General features: G+C 38.3%; 1 protein-coding gene across 5 annotated transcripts in view; it reads left to right on the top strand.

The window, feature by feature from the left end:
* BBX (BBX high mobility group box domain containing) overlaps positions 1-21,216 on the top strand; it is a 282,225-nt gene that overhangs the window by 22,031 nt on the left and 238,978 nt on the right. Inside the window, exons 3-4 of one of the 5 annotated variants that reach the window (XM_024735313.1) lie at positions 4,072-4,176; positions 17,212-17,280. The exons of 3 other annotated variants lie outside the window; for them this stretch is intronic. The gene's annotated coding sequence lies outside the window, so the exon portion shown is untranslated. The remainder of the gene's footprint in view (positions 1-4,071; positions 4,177-17,211; positions 17,281-21,216) is intronic. One more of the 5 variants, XM_024735312.1, reaches the window with a different exon arrangement.

Here is a 21,216-nt window from a genome sequence, read left to right as displayed (position 1 = left end):
GTGATGATGCATTAAGTAGCTAAAACCACAGTTGTGCTGGGTCTTTCATTCAGTTTGGTGACATGATCGTAAATTACTAGGCTCCAAACAAAGATTTTGAAATGTGCTCTTCTGCCAATCCTTTTCAGAGTTTGGGAGAAAGGGCAGTAAAGTGTTGCTGGTGTGTAAAAAGGAGAGTGCTTTTTTGCAGTAGCTCCAACATGCTAATTGTTTCTAGTAGGAATATTATTATACATGAAATCTCCAGGTAATCCTTAACCTTTTACTTTTACGTAGGTACCTCTGGCCAGTAACCAGTTTTTCCATCCTGTAGTACCTAACCTGTCCAGAGCTTTCCTGCCGGCTTCCTAGCTTACAGTAGACTGATTCGATAATGTGAAGTTTATTTGAATTAGCACCTTTTTCTCTGCCCTCTGAAGATCGACTCTAAGACCTGGGATCCACAGACCATCCATATTTTGATTCCTCAACTCTTTAGACTTTGCTGAGACAACATTCGTTCTCTAGTCATTCCTGGCCATAAATTACTGGTTTTTAAATTTTGTATTTCCTGTTGCCATAATTTTAGGAAATGTTAGCGTGAGTAACTTAAGGACCATGGTTTTTAAAGCCCTTTGTCAGAACACTGGTTATTTGCTTATTGGTTATTGACTAAATAAAACCCAGATTTTTTTTTTTAGATATCATGATACACAGGGCTACATGATTAAATAAATCATTATCAAGTGGTTTTAGTGACAAATCATTTTAGGAAATGTGATAAGCTCATTTTATCTCACATGAGACAGATAATTTTTGCAAGAAACTCGTATCGGGCTTCCCTGGTGGCGCAGTGGTTGAGAGTCCGCCTGCCGATGCAGGAGACACGGGTTCGTGCCCCGGTCCGGGAAGATCCCACATGCCGCGGAGCGGCTGGGCCCGTGAGCCATGGCCGCTGCGCCTGCGCATCCCGAGCCTGTGCTCTGCAACGGGAGAGGCCACAACAGTGAGAGGCCCGCGCACCGCAAAAAAAAAAAAAAGAAACTGGTATCCTCTTTACTTTCTTTTTAGGTTATGATTATGAGAAGGATTTGGACTTCTGAGTTAAATAACAACAAAAAAAATTTACCTTCATAAAAATTGTAGTAATAATAATAATGCAAGAAATTTTTTCGTTAAATACGTCTTATTAATTTAAAATGTATGAATTAGATAATGATAATATTTGGAAAACTGGTTGTCTTGCTGGGCGTTTCATTAAGCATACCTGTAAAATTATTTTATTTCACTACAAATGTGATATAGTTATTGTACCTGAAAATAATGTATGGTTCCTTAATCCCCCCAACCCCTGCTGTATATTCAGAAGGAAAAGTGATTATATTGATTTCTTGAGTAACTTTAGCCATCCAGTATCTGTTATGGTCTATTAACATAACTGCTCTGCTAGTTTATTTGTTCTGACTTGTGAGTAATGAGTATTTTAGGTAAACTTCATAATGTTCAAGATAGTTTGAAAGATTAATCAGTACTTATTTCCTTGCTTTAAAACGTGTAAGTGCTATTCAAGTAACAATTGCCTAAACAAGCTGTTTTATATTATAGAGAGATAGTGCTAGAAAAGTATTTGCTCTGACAACATGAAAATAAAACTCAAACATTCTCAAAAATTTTAAAGAGTTATACTGTAAATAAATATGCTATAAATAAGTAATACATAAATTTTATTAGCTAAACTCAGGATAATGGCGTGAATTATAGTTTTCCTCAGAAACTTAAGAAAAGTTTGAAAGAATTTATGACGGTTCTAAAACTTAGTATATTCATGGTATTGGTGACCATTCACTAAATAGCTATTCAGTAAATGGAAATTATTAAACTTCGTCTTATTTGTTGGTGATGATTTTGCCTTTCATGACCCAACAGTACCTACTTCATTACTTATCAAGTAAAGAGGCATTTGGGAGTTAACTTAGTAAGTGAATGAAATGTAAGGCTGAATTCAGAGTTTTGTGGGCCCGTCTGACATGTCATGCTCATGAAACCTATCCCAGTTGGTTTTTCTTTTTGTTTTATATTTGTCCTGCCCTTCAAGAAATCAGTAAAATCTGACATTAAATATAACATATTTACTGCCTATTGTATATCAGGCACTCTAATATGCACTTTCAGGTATCTCATATAACAGGTTTTTGCTGTAGGTATAATTTATCCAGCTACCCCCTTCTCTCCTCCCCTCCCCTTCCCTTCCCTTCTCTCACAAATTTTGAAGCTGAGGCTCCAAGAGGATGAGTAACTTGCTAGGATCACACGGGAGGGACCAGCATCTAAGTGCAAAGTTCCTTTTCCAGTGTCCTGACTTATCCAGGGACTCTTAAGCCTGTACTCTCTAATTTCTGATTCTTGGAATGGTTGCTTTTTTTCCCCCCTGCATTTGCCTGGCTTCTTTTTCATGATTTAAAATGATATTCTGGATCCAGCCACACTCAGAAACCTAGTTAAGTTGGTCTTTTAATATCTACCCGGGAGGCAGCATGGTTTAAAAGTATCATTGTGTGTCAGACAAGCCCTGTTTGAGTGTCATCTCTGCTACCTCTTATTTGTCTGAGTTTGGGCTAGGCACTTAATTCCATGGTATTTTGTTTTTCTCATCCATAAAAAAGAAAAATAATGGTTACTTTTTAAAGTTATTTTGAAAATTAAAAGATATAACCTATGTAAAGCAGTCAAATGCTTTGCCTATATGAATGATTAACTTAGCAGCTATAATTATACTCCTTTGTAAAAAAAGACATTCCTGCCTCTGTTAGATGTATTCAGTACATCTGTGTTTATGTGTGGGTTCATTTGTCTATTCATACACATAACATATGATCTTATATTTACAGTCATTTCTGTATGAAAACAAAAACCAGAAGACAAGTGGCTTTCTTGGGGATGAGGGAGGTATCCTATAATGGGTAGTATTATACAGTTAAAGATAAATAATAAAATAATTGTAGCATTCATTCAGCAGACGTTTATTGAGCTGCTACTATGGGCTAGGCTCTGTTCTAGTCTCTGGGACTATGGTAATAATAAGATGGTTAAAAAATGCTTCCTGGATGGAAGGTATCTTCTCATGAGGGAAAACAAACAATAAAATAAACCAAGTAAGCTGTATGATATGTTAGATGGTAGTATGTTACAGGAAAAATAAAGCACAGGAAGGAGAAGGAATGTGGGGTTGCAGTTTTATCTGGGAGGTTTGTGATTAGAGAGGGGTCAGGAACTGTGCAAGTCCAGGAGGGGTTCTTACAGAGATGGAGAGCAGAGCATGGTGCTGACCTCAGGAATGCCCTGTCTTCTTCCAGGAGCTGAGTGTCTTTTTTCTGCACCGTTTTTAGAGTGCCTCTGGCACTCTTGGAGACATTCCTGCTCAGCATGAAAGGTGGTACAGAAGTTTGTACCTGGTAGCAGGCTTTGGGGAATATACTATTATGCTTGGAAGAGGATGCCTGGTACTCTGGATGGCTTTCTCTGTAGTTGGCAGAATTAGAGGCAAACCATGTGCATTCCTTGCAGCTAAAGTGCTCTCTCATACTTCTCAAGACTTTTCTTTGAAATTCCCTGATAGCAGTCAGGTGAGCTAGTAAGGAGACCTTTCAGACTGAGAAGAGTGTCTTAAACAAGCGTGCTCTTCTTCTTTTTTTTTTTTTTTAAATTTATTTATTTAATTTATTTTTTATTTTTGGCTGCATTGGGTCTTTGTTGCTGCACGCGGGCTTTTCTCTAGTTGTGGCGAGCGGGAGCTACTCTTCCTTGCAGTGTGCGGGCTTCTCATTGCCGTGGCTTCTCTTGTTGCGGAGCATGGGCTCTAGGCGTGTGGGCTTCAGTAGCTGCAGCACGTGGGCTCAGTAGTTGTGGCTCACGGCTCTAGAGCGCAGGCTCAGTAGTTGTGGCACACGGGCTTAGTTGCTCCGCGGCATGTGGGATCTTCCTGGACCAGGGCTCAAACCGGGTCCCCTGCGTTGGCAGGCGGATTCTTAACCACTGCGCCACCAGGGAAGCCCCAAGTGTGCTATTCTTAATTGCCTTTTTTTTTTTTTGCAGCACAGAATGAGAGGAGGGTACATTTAAATTTTAAAAAAATCTATGAAGAATCGAGACGGAGAAGAGGAATAGTGTTAATACTCCCCCCACCACATTCATTTATAGGTCTGTTAATTCTTTCAGCATTTATTTATTGAGCAACTGCTATGTTCTGTGAATGGTACCAAGAAGATAAGGGTGGGTAAGGTGATATCCTTGCTCACAAGGAGTGAGTACAATAGGAAGGGAGAGGAAGTACAGAAATAACCTCCTTATAAGATATTAATGTGATAACACAAGGGGAATTGAGTATAGTGGATGCTCAACACCTGTGTGTTGACCCTTGGATAAAGTGATTAGTAACTGGAGAGGTAAAGACAATAGTATGCTGAGAATTCCCTGGCAGTTCAGTGGTTAGGACTCCACGCTTTCATGGCCATGGGCCCAGGTTCGATCCCTCGTTGGGGAACTAAGATCGCACAAGCCGCATGGCGTGGCCAAAAAAAAAAAAAATGCTAAAAGGATATTAGATGAGGGAGCAGTAACATCTGACTCCATTATTAAGGACGTCTTCATGGGAACTGGAAATGGGCCTTGGAGATTGGGATTTGGGCATAGCCCCTGAGTGTGGGGAGATTACTTTATTTGGTTTTGTATTTTTAGTAGGTGATAGAGAATAGGTGGTCAATACATATTTGTTGTTTGAATAAATAAGGGGAAAGGACAGTCCTGGTGAAGGGAAAACCTAGAGCAAGGGCATGGTAGAGACTGGGAAGCCCAAGGACCTTTAGGAAAGGGAAATATGCTTCAAGGTAATAATGGGTCAGATCCTAGGAACTCAAAATTGCCAGACCAGGCAGTGGAGGATAATTGAAGCAGACCCCATAGAATGCACCCTGCACTGGCAACATTGGAGGAGGGGATGGGTGGCAGGAGCATCAGGTGAGGAAACTATTACAGCATCAGAGGCTGGAAGTAGCTGGGAACTCATCTAGGGTGGCCGCAGGGATTGAAGAGGCATGAATGGAGCCAGGTAATATATATATTTTTTAAAGACCGATTTATTATTTTATTTATTTTTGGCTGCATTGGGTCTTAGTTGCGGCACGCAGTATCTTTTGTTGCTATGCACGGGCTTCTGTCTCGTGGCGTGCAGGTCTGATATTTTAAAGGCTGAATTGACAGCACACTAAAGTACTTCAACTGTAGCTCAGTGGAGTGATTTTGAATGCCTCCTTTTGATATAGGAGCTCTTTTTGAGAAAATGAAAGCATCAAATCAAATTCACTGGAACAACTTTTCTAAGAGTTTAGCACTATCTGAAGTCATGCTCTCAGGAACCCTTATAAACACTATGAAAGCAAAAAAATGTTAAGTAAAGTTATTATATCAACGTTTAGGTAATTTACAGCAGAGCTCAGTTTTTATATACTATAAATATAGCTTTATAGCTCTTTTGAGTCCTTTGTATATTCTATTCTAAATACACACACACACACCAGGAAAGAAGAGCGGAAATACAGAAATAACCACATATCAGTTACTTATTTGATGCTGCATCTTGAATCAGTAACGTAGCCCAATGATAACACTTTTTATTTAATGTAAAAATTCCTTATGATCATCAGTTTTATAAAATGGTTTCCGAGAAAGCATTTCAGGAGGTTTTATGTTTTGTTTTGTTTTGTTTTCCATTTAAAGAAATTTGTTTTTGAATAATAATGCTATTTAGGTTTTGCTTAGTACAATACATTTTTGTTAGAAAAGCACTTTCAGAAAAATCAGCGTTTGCCTTCACATCTAGCATAAGTGTATAAGATTGTAAGGAGAGACAATATAAAAATGTAGGGACTTCCCTTATGGTGCAGTGGTTAAGAATCCGCCTGCCAACACAGGGGACACACGTTCAATCCCTGGTCCAGGAAGATCCCACGTGCTGCAGAGGAACTAAGCCCGTGCACCACAACTACTGAGCCCTAGTGCCACAACTACTGAAGCCCGCACACCTAGAGCCTGTGCTCCACATTAGGAGAAACCACCGCAATGAGAAGAAGCATGCCCACCGCAACAAATAGTAGCTCCAGCTCGCCGCAACTAGAGAAAGCCCGTGTGCAGCAACAAAGACCCAACGCAGCCAAAAATAAATAAATAAATTTAAAAAAATGTAATATGTATGATCCTTTCCCTCCAGTGTTACAGACCTCATCAGTATATTCGTGTGTTAGGGTGTAAGTCCTGAAAATTGAGAAACCCAGATTCCAGCCCTGGCTTTGTGGCACTAAGTGTGTAACCTGTACCAGACCCTTTATTTCAACAGGCCTCAGTTTTCTCTTTCATTAAATAAGTGTTTGGCCTGGCTTGGAATGATCGGGAAGGTCCTTCCCATGGTAACTCCTTGTGACTCTATGACCCATTACAGCCACAAGGGGAAGAATGTCCCAGAAACATTGACGAATTGTAATATTTCAAAATTCAAATTATTTAGTATTCTTCCCAAGTTCCTGACTAGTACCTTTTTTTATGTAGGAGGCTGAAAGGCCCATGTTTACGTTGCAGAACTTTGCCTTTTTCTGAGCAGAGTGCAAGGCACATGGAAGATACCCCCAATAAACAATTGCTGGGTTTGTTTCAGCTGTGAGAGACGTTAGTGTGTTAAGGGATTACTCTTGGACTTGGTCTGATCCTCTGCTGATGTCAGAAAAGCAGTTGAAACAACTCTCGCCATATCAGAAGTAAACTCTTGAATGGATGATCACAGAAACCATTATATACACTCAGGGAACATTTATTGAGGTCCTGACATTTGCTTGGCAGGCATGGTATTAAGCCCCGAGAATATAAAGTAAGTAAAAATAGGTATCCCCAATGCCAGCTTCCACAGTAGTAGAGAAGATGGGCATTATGACTTAGTACAGACAGGTATTACTCCAGTATTACATATCAAGTGACTGTCCTTTAAATCATTGTTAAAAGTAAAATTGTGTTTTTAAAAAATGTCCAGATCAGTAAAAGCACCTACAAAAAATGGAAAGATAATAGGACTTACCCCAACTTCCCCTCCCCCAACTTAAGGTTCTTTCTTTTGAAGTAAGATGACAAATTCTCATCTGGTTTCTTCATGTTTCCCTTGTTCAGGTCCAAAGAACAGGGACGTTTCAGCTAGTCTCAACAACCATGACAGGAGGGAGGGACATAGGCAATCTCTAAGGACACTGCAGCTCCAAGTATTTAGGAATTTATAGATCAAAGTCATTTTTAGTCAGTTTTGCTGAGGTAGCAAAGACCTCATTTCACCCACCCTTAAAATGCTGTACTTGGCTTCATAAGGAGAACACTCCATTTCAAAGGTTTTATTTTGGAGTATACTGTGACCTCAGGTTGGTAAGGATCTGCTCAATCTGAGTTTGAACAGATGGTTAGTAGTGAAAAATCTGACTTATTTGGTATTTAGACATCCCATTAAAAGGAATGATAACAATTCTCACTGCATTCAACTGATGGATTTTAACCATTGTTATAAATTCTTCTCCATAATAATTATTGCTACTGTTTATTAGAGTGTAATGTTCCAGACAATGCCATAGGTATTTAAAATCATCTTATTTAATCTTTACAGTAATACTATGAGAGAGAGATTATTATTCCCCATTTTACTTGTGAAGAACCTAAGACTGCAGGTGGCTAAATATCTTATCCATATATGCTGTCTATGCTTCAGGATTTGAATTCTGGTCATTCTGACTCTAGAGTCTAAGTCCAATTCACCACTTTTTCCCCTGCTCTCACATACTTATAGCTAACATCATGCCTGTGCTTTTTAATGCACGGGCTACAGGACAGGTTGGGTAGATGAGGGTTGTGCCTCTGAGGGCACGTGAAGGAGGAGAGACTTTGGAGCTTAAACAGCAGAACCCAAGATAGTCACTGAAAGATACCACATCAGACCCTATAAAGTGAAAGTGCAGATGAAGAGGTAAATAAATCAGGCCTTGAGATGTCACTACTACTACTGCCCCAACTACTGCCTCCCTGGTCTCCTCCTGAACAAATCGAATCTTCAGAGTAGGATCTAAGGATTTGTATTTTTCACAAGCCCTGTGCAGGTGATTCTCATATGCCCAAATGCTAGTTGGATACCAAAAGGTACGTGGAGAGAGTAAAGTGGATGAAATGGGATTTGGAATCTAAACCCAGGAGTGCTGAGTATGTTGAGGGTTGTTCCTTTTCTGAAGAACAGAGCTGAACATCAGTGAACAAAACAGACGGTGGTGAGGGTCTAGTGATTACAGATTTGGAGTGTTATTCATTCTTAATTTTTAAACCCTTTTCTGGCTATTTGTGGAAAATAAATTGACCTTTTTCTCTCACATTTTATGTGTATGAAGTGGGCCTAGCTTAAATGACCTGGTACACAAAGAGGTTGTGTTGTAAGTAGACTGGTATGATTTCACTTACTTTTTGACCACAATATTAATTTTAAGCAAAAAGACATGGTTACTCACTCAGCTTAACTTCTAAGTATCTCATTAATTAATTCTTTTAATTATTCTATCTAGTTTCATTAAATCTTTAATTCCACAACACTTATTTTCTAGGTTTCTAACAGTGGTGGAATGTGATATTTTGGGAAGATGGTAGTATTTTAGGTTTGTTTTGTGTGTGTGTGCATGTGTTTATTGCTCCAGATAAGCAGTTACTGTGAGTGACTCTGGAGATGTGGTTATATCTTATGGTTTGTAAATATTTTAAACTTGCTAGCGGTAATTTTTTTCTAAAACCTTGAGTGATAAGAAGATGATATGGAAGTGAATCAGTGGGAAGACAATCCAGAAGTTAATACTGAGTCTGGTGATGGGGCTCTCCTGAGGTCTTTTTATCTACAGCAATTATTATGACATGATTTTTTGCCTTTTCCGTATTGTCTGACCTCTCTACTACCTAAGAAATATTTTTGGCAGGACATAAATCCATGCAAATGACTGAGAATGGCTTTACCTTAACATGGCAATTCATCCTTTAAAAAAAAAAAAAATCTCTGATTCTACTTCTTTTCCAGAGTATTTGTTTCTGCTCTACCAAAGCCTCCTGTTTGAGGTTTAGTTGCTCAATTTCCCACCCTATCTTACCCTCTCTATTTGCATGTAGACTAACAGTTTTGAGTAGGAGGGGGTGAGAACAGGATGATTTGACCAAACAAAATAGCACAGTTGGGGTAACTTTTCAGGTGCTTGCCTCTTGGTTTAAGGTTTTAGATATACCCAGCCTACAAAGGAATTTGTAGATTTCAAAGGGCAGTTTAGAAAGGAAAAGTGATGTGCAAGTATCAGATAATTCACACAAGTTGATTTCTTCATTAAAGACCCCGGAAAGGGCTTCCCTGGTGGCGCAGTGGTTGAGAGTCCATCTGCCGATGCAGGGGACACGGGTTCGTGCCCCGGTCCCGGAAGATCCCACATGCCGCGGAGCGGCTGGGCCCGTGAGCCATGGCCGCTGAGCCTGCGCGTCCACAGCAGTGAGAGGGCTGCGTACCGCAAAAAAAAAAGACCCTGGAAAAAACTTGAGTGCTTGTTAACTTTTCCAAGAAGACATCGACTAAGATCACATCACCACTATGATCATGGAAGTCCAACAAGAAAAAAGTATTCGTCAAAAAGCAGAAACAGAACCAGAAATACCATCCCACTCATGTTTAAGAACACAGGGCTCATCTTCCACAAATACATTATGCACCTCTAGGTTAGAAAGATGTGAGTTAAGGAGGTCCCAATGGAAGGGCATCTGAAACACTGCTGGGATGAAGTGCTATCATCGAAGGAGGCTCTCTTTTTGAATGCTGAAGAATCTCTAGTTTAAACCTGTGGAATCATGGATGAAGCCAGCAAAGGATTATTCACCCACATTCTTGTGAATTTGAATGAGTGGTAATGCCTTAGAGTCCTAAAAATTTCTGGACGAATATCACCCTCCCCTCACCCCTCCGCCCCACCCCTCATTATAGCAATTGGGAGGTTTTGGAGTTTATCCATAATCTTGTGAGGTTGATGTCAGGGGTGGAAGCCATATCCTTCCACAGCAAGCCCTTGTCTCTACTGTCAAATCGAGTATGGGCCCAGGTGGCCCGGCCTGCTCAGCTCTGTTGTTCAGTGCTCTGATATTATATCACTCTTTGTTGCTATCCTGCCAAGTTCTTCCAAGATGTAGGACTTTGCTTTCCATTTTAGAAAATTATTGGTTAATAGAATCCACTGCCTGTTCAACTCCGTGAATTAACAGATGTTTATTGAACAGGTTTATGTAATTATTATTACATACAAAAGAGCTCACGTTAGATTCATGATTTTTAAGAGTGTTGTGTGTGTGTATATATATATATTTTTTTTTTTTTTCTTTTTTTTGGATTAGATGCTGTTTTTGATACTGGCCTTGAGCCAAATCATTTTGCTGAGCAAACTTTCAGAGCCCTTTTCTCTGTAGGGGAGTATTAATGTAAGTTCTCTGTGTTAAACAACTTTACAGGTATCTGGTAACTTTCTGTAGTTATTCCTTTAATGAACAGAAGCAGTGGGGCTGCCCCACTGGGGCTACTGTGGTTGCGGTGATTTTTCTGGTATTTCTTTTGAAGAGGTTGTTTTAGGAAATGTGTTTTAAGGTGCAGACCAGTCTTAGGTGGTAATCCTACCAGGTCACCCATTTAAATTTCCAGAAAAGGCTCAAATTATATAAAATAACCAATGAAAAACCAATAATTGGTTTCTTGGTGTTCTGCTTCTCAAATTTTCTACTGAAGTACCTGAATAGCAGAAGAAGGTAAAATCATTTTCTTGTGAAGTCATGGGTCATAGGCCAAATTGTGCTTCCAGAAAGCTCAGTTTTGTTGAAGTTTCCAGAATGCTTGATCTTAAAAATCTATTTGAATATTATATTCTATTGCATAATATATGCCTCTTTTTTAAAAAAATTGAGGTAAAAATGACATACAGTATAATGTATAGATCTTAAGTATAGTTTGGTGAGTATTGACACAAGCATACAGTGGTGTAATTTACACACGTATCAAGACTATACCTACATGTTTTAACATAGAAGTAGTGTTTGAAGTTATTTTCCATCAAGAAAATTCATGAACCCCCCCCAAAAAAAGAGAAAAAGAAAATTCATTCCCTAAGACTATCTGCCTTTTTAATTTTGTGTCTTCTACTTGTTATACCACTCTGTATTCTCTTGGGATGATGGCAGTGGACATAGCATGATTATTCTGTTTTGAGAAGTGTGGGCCTCATCAAGATAACTCTGCAAAATGGCTAGGCATCTTAATGGATTTTCTTTAAAGTCTAGCTAGAGAAGTTGGTTGATGTCCATTGTTTACCTAAACACCAAAAAATTCTGACTGCTCTAATTGCAAATGGTTTACCAAGTCAAGCAATAGATCTATGATCAGGAAATTAAAGATTTGTTCACTTTCATTGTTTTTTCTGGTAATCTATTTTATAATAGGGCCTTATTCACGTGTATATGTGATCTGCCATTTAGTTCCTTTAACATTCTTTCCAGATAACATTTGACACTCTTTCCCTTGCAGTAGTCACCTTGTAGGAATCCCACTGATGATCCACTCCCAGCTTTTTATTCTCATTTCTTGAATTCTTTCTTGAACATTGCCTGCAACTATAACTGAGTGCTTGTACTTTGTTTTCCTCCAGAATTCTTTCAGAGAGCAGATACTATATCTCTCTTTCAGTAGAGACCAAGGTGTAATTATTTTAGCTAATGCAATGAACAATACATTAAGCCCACTAGATTGATTTCAATTGTAGGTATTGGTCGTAGGTAATATAAGAGATATAAAGTTGGATAAGGGATAGACCCTATGCTCAAGTAATGTTTAGTAATATTAGGGGAGCTGATCATGGTAACTAATTCTTATTAAAAGTTTTTTATGTGCTATGTACTGTTCTGAGCATAGCACATATATTTCCTGATTTTATCTCCACAATTATCATTTAGTCTAATTAATAATGTACATGTTTTATACATTAAGTTGTGTGTCTTAGGTCAAGTTTCTTAGAAGCAGAGCCTGAGATGCAAAGTCTTGCGAAGGTGATTTATTGAGGGAGGGCTCAGCAGGAACCTGAGCAGGGGAGCGAAGCAGGATGGGGAGGGCAGTGGTCTCATTGATACCTGAAAATGCATATTCTCAGGTCTCACTCAGGAACCCTGACTCAGGAACTCAGGGGAGTCGGGCAGCATCCCGCGGTTCAACTATTCTTTCAGGTGGTTCTGATCGACACTAAAATTTGAGAGCCACTTGGATAGAGGAAAAAAACAGGTAAAGATTTGGGTTTTGCTAAAAATGTAGCCTCAGTGGGATCCTTTGAGGAGTTTTGGAGCGGGAATGGCAACATAGAGGGCCAGTCAGACATTCGCTGTGGGGGACTGCCTTGGGGGACAGACAGTGAGGGGAGGGGTATAATCTCCCAGAATCTCTGGAAAAGGTAGGTCTTGTGCGGCTCTGAGCCCTTAGCATTCCACACTTCCAGCAGCTGGGCAGTGGGTTTGCTGGCCTGAAGGGGGTCTAGGTGGGGCATCCCGGTGTCCACTACACTAAGGTACAGGGGAATTAAGTAACTAGCTCAGAGTCCCACAGCTAGTAATGGGATTTGAACTCAGGCAGTCTGGATCTAGAGTCCATCTTCCTAACCATTAGCTGTAGTGTCTCATGTGGTCAGAACAATATAGAAATAACCACATGGACATAAATGAACAAGAGACAGTTTAGAGGAGGGAGTTGCTTTTGACTGAGGAAAACAGAAGCCCTCATGAAAGGGGTGTTATTTGATTTTTCCTTGACATAGGAGAGATCTGGACATGTATGTACAAATTTCTGTGAGAGGCTTTCTAGGTAGAAGGAATAGCCTGAGAAAAGGCATAGTGGCATGCAAATGTGGGTTGGTGTCTAGAAACCAGTTATTCTGCTGGGCTGCAATTTGGCTTATTAAAGAGTTCTGGGAGAAAAGTCGTTTCATATTGGTTTGAGGCCAGGTCTTAGATATCCTTCGATGCCAGGCAACTGGCATCGAAGATTTTTAATCCGGGAAGAACATAGTCAGAACAATATTATAGAAAGATCAACAACCTAATAAAAATGGGTGAAAGATTGAATAGACATTTCATCAAAGAAGATAGGTGATGGCTACTAAGCACATGGAAAATATTCAACACTGTTAGTCATTAGGGAAATGCACATTAGAACCACAACGAGATACCATTACACACCGATTAAAGTGGCTAAAATTAAAAAGACTGATCGTATCCAGTGTAGAGAAACTAGACCTCTCATAGACTACAGGTGAGAAAGTAAAATGGTAGAACTACTTTAGAAGATAGTTTGGCAGTTTCTTAAAAAGTTAAACCTACACTTGCCACTGATCTAGTCATTTTCCTCTTACAGTATTTATCCAAGTCAGAGAAAGCGTATGTCCGTACAGAGAGGTGTACATGAATGTTCATTGTAGATTTATTTGTAATATCCAAAATATCCATCAGCAAATGAATGGATAAATGATGGTCTATGCATACAGTGAACTATTATTCGGCAATAAAAAGGAAAGAACTATTGATCCACCCATCAACATTGGTGAATCTCAAAATAATTATGCTGATTGAAAAGCCCAGACAAAAAAGAGTACATACTGTATGATTCCATTTACATGAAATTCTAAAAAATACAAACTAATCTGTAGTCATAAGAAGCAGATAAGTGGTTGCTTCACAGTGAAGAGAGGAGTAGAGGGAGGGATTTCAGAGGCACAAGAAAAAATTGGGGGGATGATGGATCTGTTCATTGTCTTGAATGTGACTGTTTCATAGGATTATCAAACTTATCAAATTGTACACTTCAAATATATTCAGTTGATTGTGTGTCAATCATGCCTCAATAAAAAAAGAACATACAAGGGACTTCCCGGGTGGTCTAGTGACTAAGGCTCCGCACTCGCAATGCAGGGGGCCGGGGTTCGAGCCCTGGTCAGGGAATTAGATTCCACGTGCCGCAACTAAGTGTTTGCTCCAACTAAAAGATCCCACATGCCGCAACTAAAGATCCTGCATGCAGCAACGAAGACCTGGCGCAGCCAAATAAATAAATAAAAACTGCAAATATTTAAAATATTTTTTAAAAAAGAACAAACAAAAAAAAGAAGAAAGATTAATATGACCACCTATGTGTAGGGTGAATTTCAGGAGGAGAAACTGGGAATAAGCAGAAGCGAGACAAGTCTGGAAGCAGTGAATGTACATGGTAAACCAGGACCTGCTCTTGGCTGTGGGTGTGGAAAAGAAGAAATGGATAGAAAAGTTGCTATAGAGGAAGCAGTACAGGAGTTAGGGGAATAAAGGAGAAGAAGCTGGCCAAGAGGATGCTGGGGTTTTTCAAAAATGGATGGAGCTTCTGTGATGGAGGGTGTTTGAGAGTGAGCAGAGAAATTGCAGTTCAGGTTCAGGAGCATGGAATGTGGTAAGGGGCAACGATTGTGGAGATGTCAAGCAAGTAGTCGGAAATGCTGAACTAAAACTCAGGGATGGTTGTGTAGGTTGAGACGACTTCATTGTAGAAGCCATTATTGAGAGCCACAAGGTCTGATAATAAAATTGCCAAGGATGACAATAATAAGAGAGGGTCAGTGTCAGGATTAAAATTCTTTGTCTCAACTTCTTGTTCATTTTTTTTTAATCCATTGACTCACATGGCCTCCAAATGAATAATGAAGTTACATTTTGCATATTAAATTGAGAGAAAGTTAAACCCTTTATTACTTTCTAACTTAGGGTAGGGTAGGGAAAAAAGAGGAAAAAAAAAACCCCTCTCAGAGAGGCAAAAGCAAGCATATGTCTTTTCAGCTCTTCCTAGGTAGTATTTTGACCTTTTATCACCTGTCTTCTTTTTTTCCAAAAGAGGTAATTAAATAGTTTAGCTTAAAAATCTTTCTTTCTTGCTCTTGCTATGGCATAGATATGTAAATAAAAGAAAAGGCAAGAATGTCAGCCAAGATACTAACTAAGTAAAGTCGACTAGGAAGTGAGACTAAGATTTCATTCTCGTAAACCATGAGACTCAGATTTAGTTGTATTTCCAGTTGTTTCAGTTTAGATATGTGTAGTCAGTTACTTCAGAAAGAAGTGTTGTAAAAAGTCTGATTAATGGGGCTATAGGATGGCTTTATGTGCTGTAGCTTGTTCTCCTTATTCTGAGTTCAACTGTTTGTGATGTCAGAAAGCACTTCCACTTAAGGTCACTGCTTATTATTATCTAAAGAAAGATTTCGTAGGCCAAAAGTTTCTGGAATTTATACTTGGCCAAGGAGTGAATTTGAGTTTATATCAGAACAAGCCAGTTGGACATTGTATTTTTCAAAAGGTAAAGCTGGGGAGAGTGAGACATCCCTCATCTCCAGCCACTAGATGCTAGTAGTACCATTCCCCTAGTCATGACCATCAAAATGTCTCCTAGGGGCACAGTCACCTCTGGTGGAGAACTACTGTGCTAACCTAAGCAGATCAAGCAAAAATGCGAAAGTCTGCACATTTGTATCTTAGGTGTTGTAAGGTATGGAATAAATGGAATTTTGCCATTTAAGAAACCAATTTCTTGAACACTATGCTTGGGAAAGATTGTCCTGATTATATAGAATCCATTCCAAATCAGTGTACACTTTGATACAACCACTTAGGGGAACAGTTGGTCAGTATCTAGCAGAACTTGAGAAATATAGCAATTCTGCATCTAGTTATACCCTAGAGAAAGTCTCAAACATCTGCACAAGGATGTGTACAAGGATATTTATGGCAGAATTGTTTTGTAATAGAGAAAACTGGAAATAGCATCGTTGGATCAATCTCAAAAACAAAGTTGATAGAAAACAAAACAGGAGAATTTTTACTTTATATCTTCTGTATATGTTTTAGAAAAAAGCAAAACAATGCTATATACATTGTTTAGCTCAAATTCATGACAGTATTCACTTCTGAGGAGGAAGGGATGAAGCTGAATGGGACCAGGAAGAGAAAAATGGAGGATGTCAATTTTATTTACATCTTTTTGTTTATTTTTTTAAAAAGGGCTGAAGTTATACTATAGAATGGTAAATTTCAGTGGGTAGGTTCTTGCGTATTTATTATTTATCATCTTTGCATTTTTCTTTTTTTTTTCAAATGAAACAGAAAAGAGACACTTTAATACTTCACAGTGTAAATTGATATCTTGAGTTCATTATGGGATGCATTGAATTGTAGCTTTTCTGAAATATCTTTTTGCTGTAGATTTAATTTTCAGTGACATGTTTGAAGAAAGTGATTGTGCTGTGTGCTATTTCCTAGTCACATTTCCATGCACTAAGCCATGGTTTCATGATTCGTCCTTGCACAAACATGTGTAGATCTCGATTCTCACACGTTGAAATAAACGCAGCTGTGTTTATTTCAATGAGATTACATTCAAATAAACACACATGTGATCCCTTATGAGTGTGAACCCGTAAAACACTTGTTGATTTGGTTCTGAAATTGTGTGTTCAAATAAACACACTTGTTCTAAGGAAAGTTTCGCTTTACTCAAACGTTCATGCTTTGAACATGTGTTTTATAGAAGGCAGATGTGGACCTGAGTGTCTAAAAAGAATAATAGTTCTTTAGAGTCTGTCATTGCTTTAGACAAATGCAGGGTTTATTTAATGGGCAATTTTTTAGTATGTTGGTAGTTGTCTTAGGTAAGTAATTAATTAAAAATAATGTTTGAATATCACATTTTATGTAATTCATTTATTTTATTTTTATTTATTTATTTATTTGGATGCACCACTCAGCTTGTGGAATCTTAGTTCCCTGACCAGGGATTGAACCTGGGAAATTTAATATCCTCGGCAGTGAAAAGTGCCGAGTCCTAACCACTGGACCACCAGGGAACTCCCGGAATTCATTTACTATTGACAGATTGACTGAATGTAATAGAATTTTAAATAAATTATATAATATGTTAAATATATTTGTGAATATATATTTAAGAAATATTAATGATAAATTAAAAAGTGAAGGAGCTTTTTATATTTTGGAAACTGCTTCTTGTTTAATTAGACTTGTAAATCTGTGTTTTTACATTTTAAATTTTAGAATGAAAATAGAGAAAAGCTTCAAAGTGAGAAGAGTACTATGCACACTTCTATTTCTACTGAAATGACTGTAGGTAACCTGCAAAGAAATGAGTTAACATGCTTCAGCCTTCTATAAAATATTTTAATGAAATGGAATGTAACTTATAAAGTACCAGTATTTGAGGGTTTTCCTTAACAAATGAACCATAAGATTATAGCAGCCTGAGGTCGTTTTTTTCCCTGGCATGGTGGATTTTTATATGTGCTATTGTGCAAATATTTAGGAAGTAGACAGACTGACATCTGTTTTTGACCTGAAAGCCTGTTATTTTACTTCGTGTACCCTGCATCTGCAGGCGGACTCTCAACCACTGCGCCACCAGGGAAGCCCCATGTAAGGTTTTTGGTTTAGACGTTTTGTCAGCCCCACAGCTTTGGGCTCTACAGCTTCTCCTCCTTGGTGTATTTGTGTGTGTGTGTGTGTGTGTGTGTGTGTGTGTGTGTGTGTGTGTGTGTGTGTGTGTGTGTGTAAGAGAGAGAGAAAGTGGCAGGTTGTTGATGGAGTGATGGAGTGTCTGGACATCTTTGGTCCATCTCCTTTGCCCAGTTAGAGCCTCAGTGTTTGTGACCTAAAGGGCCCTTCCATGCGTCCTTCTCAAGACCCATGGAACTTGCTCACCACATCTGTGAAGCTCAGTGTGGCTTCCAGCTCCATCTCTCAGGACCAGACACAAGGTGCTATCCTCTACTTGGTGCCACAATGGATATATAAGTATCTCTCCGCAAAGCCTGTAATTCTTACATTAAACCCCCATTTTCTGGTCAGGCATTGCTGGATTTGGCCTTTTAAGAATTTCTATCCAGGTATTTCAGAAGGTTAAATATCTTTATGTGCATAAATTCCTTAAATATAAACTATTATAGAGAAAATAAAATTTTATAAAGTTTCAAAGGTTAATGTTTCCATTTCAGAGGTAATGCATGAATACATATTTTCTTTGCCAAAACCAGATACATTTGAGAATAACTATAATCCTGTTTTATTTTTCCTACTATTTACTAATTTCTGAAGTTATTTTAATTTAAAATAAAAAGTGTTTTAGTTGCTTGCTGGCTTACATGTTTAGCGCCTTGCTTCTCTCTCTCGAAAGGAAGCTTCATGAGAACAGGACCCTTTGTTTTGCTTGCTCCATATACCTAGTGCTTATAACAGGGTCTGGCACATATTAAACACTCAATAAATGTTTGTGAATGAATGCTGAATGAATAAAAGATAAGAAGAAATTTCCTTTTGACTTTCATTCCTAGTCTTAATGTTTGCTGTCGGCCCCACCAATTCCCCAAGCTAGCTACTTTATCAGTTAGGTGTGTTTTCTTTTAACTTTATTTATAATGCCATTTCCCAGGGGACACTGACAGTTTTTATGTAGTCAACTTTGTCAATCTTTTCCTTCTTGCTTTTCTTTTTGTACTTTAAGAAGGTCTTTCCTACCCCAGTGTCATTGATATACTCCCTTGTATATTCTTTTATACATGTATGTGTTTGATTCTCATGTTTAAGCCTTTTAAAAAGTCTGTCTGAAATTTATTGTTAATATTGTGAGGTGGAGATCAATCTTTTTACCCCTCTTCTCCCGTCACCCCCCACGCCCAAACACACACACACACACACACACACACACACAACTGGTTGTCCTAGCTCCATCTGTAGAATAGTGTGTGCTTTCTCTAACTAATTTGAAATGCTTTAATCATGTACAAATATTTTGGAACTTAAATACTGTGTTCTATTGATGTATTTTTCTGTTTCTGTGGAAATGATAGATTGAATTATATAGTTTTAAAATACCTCTCTTACTGGTTTTATTAGTTTGTCAGTTTATTCTCTTGGAGATTTTCTTACATAAAGTCAAATCATTAAGTCACTAATGAATGATAGTTGTGTTGCCTTGTCCAGTGTTTTCCTTTTTCCGTTTTTCTTTCTTTTTATTTTTGCTTTTGGTTAATGCATTGACTAGTACATCTGGTACAATGCTGATTACTCCTGGTGAATAGTGTACATCCTTTCTTGTATATATATTTAGATATTTTATTTATTTATTTATTTATTGGCCACGCCACATGGCATGTGGAATCTTAGTTCCCAGACCAGAGCTCAAACTCGTGCCCCCTACTCTATTAGAAGTGCGAAATCTTAACCACTGGACCACCAGGGAAGTCTCTATATTTACATATTTTAATGCATCTAATATTTGACTACTATGAATGGTGTTTTTATGTCCTTCTCTTAGATCTTTTTTTATCAGATTAAGGAAATTCTCTCCTATTCTTAGCTAAGACATTTTATCATGAATGTGTAGTAAAATAGTTTGTTGACCTGATCATGTCATTTTTTTCTTTTACCTCTTAATATAGTGAATTGCATTGATACATTTTCTGATGGCAGTCATCCTTACATTTCTGGGCTAAACTCTATTTGATGTTATTCTTCTCATACCCTGTTTTATTCCATTTTTAAATTTTACTTAAGAATTTTACATCTACTTTGAAGTGTGATGGAACAATAATTTTTTTCTTTGCTATTCTTACCTGGTTCTTGAATGGGGTTAAGTGAGCCTCACTTATGGAACGGTTTGTTTCAGGTGAAAGTTGTTTATTCTGAATGCTTGTATATTAGAGCTCCTATAAAACTCCCTCAGGCTAGTGCCTTATTTGAGGATGTAGACCTTCGGCCAGTTGCTTTAATTTTTTTACCTCGGTTAGTGTGGTGTTGGTTTTTCTCCTTGTTCTTTGGTAAGTTTTGATAAGTTATAGTTTGTTAGGAAGCCATCCATTTCATACAGACTTCAAAGTTTTTGGTGTGAGGTTGTTCTTAGTGTTTTCTTATAATGCATAGTTTTTCTCTGTCTTTAGTATTTCTCATTTATTCTTATTAATTCTTTCTTTTTTGTTCTTGTTTTCTAGTGCTTGTTTTGAAATAATTCATTTATTTTCAAACTTTAATTCTCTAAAATGTCATTTGTCTCACTATTTTCAATGAGTACCATGTTGGTGACATCTCACAGTTTTTCTTACGTAGTGCGGTCATTGTCAGTTTGAAATATAAAAAAATTGCACTTTGATTTGCTCTTTAACCAATACGCCCCCTTTTTTTTTTTTTTGCGGTACGCAGGCCTCTCACTGTTGTGGCCTGTCCCGTTGCGGAGCACAGGCTCCGGACCCGCAGGCTCAGCGGCCATGGCTCACGGGCCCAGCCGCTCCGCGGCATGTGGGATCTTCCTGGACCGGGGCACGAACCCGTGTCCCCTGCATCAGCAGGTGGACTCTCAACCACTGCGCCACCAGAGAAGCCCCAATACGCTACTTTTAGAAATAAAGTTCCCAGTTAAATTTTTTTGGCTGTCATTTTATTATTGATTTCTTTTCTTTTGCATATTCTTTTTTTTAACCTTTTTAAAATTGAACTATAGTTAATTTACAGTGTATTAGTTTCAGGTGTGTAGCAAAGTGATTCAGTTATACACACACGCATATACACACACGCATATACACACATATTGTTTTTCTGATTCTTTTCCATTATAGGTTATTACAAGATATTGAATATAGTTCCCTGTGGTATACATTAGGTCCTTGTTTATTTTTTATATAGTAGTGCGATATGTTAATCTCAAACTCCTAATTTATCTATTTTGTTTGTTAATTGATTTCATACCTTATTGTATTTAGGTTAATGAATGTGGCCTGCAGGATAACAATATTTAGGAATTTTTTTTTTAAGTGAATGTTTTTTTTTTTTAAAATTATTTATTTATTTATTTATGGCTGCATTGGGACTTTGTTGCTGCACGTTGGCTTTTCTCTAGGTGCGGTGAGCATGGGCTACTCTTCATCGTGGTGCACGGGTGCCTCTTGTTGCAGGGCACGGCCTCTAGGCACATGGGCTCAGTAGTTGTGGCTTGTGGGCTCTGGAGTGCAGGCTCAGTAGTTGTGACACATGGGCTTAGTTGCATTGCAGCATGTG

This window comes from Neophocaena asiaeorientalis, unplaced genomic scaffold (assembly GCF_003031525.2).
Source record: "Neophocaena asiaeorientalis asiaeorientalis breed wild unplaced genomic scaffold, Neophocaena_asiaeorientalis_V1.1 scaffold136, whole genome shotgun sequence".
In the NCBI taxonomy this organism is placed as follows: Eukaryota; Metazoa; Chordata; class Mammalia; order Artiodactyla; family Phocoenidae; genus Neophocaena; species Neophocaena asiaeorientalis.
The sequence above is the reverse complement of the archived record's forward strand: the minus strand, read 5'-3'. Positions and strand labels throughout refer to the sequence as shown.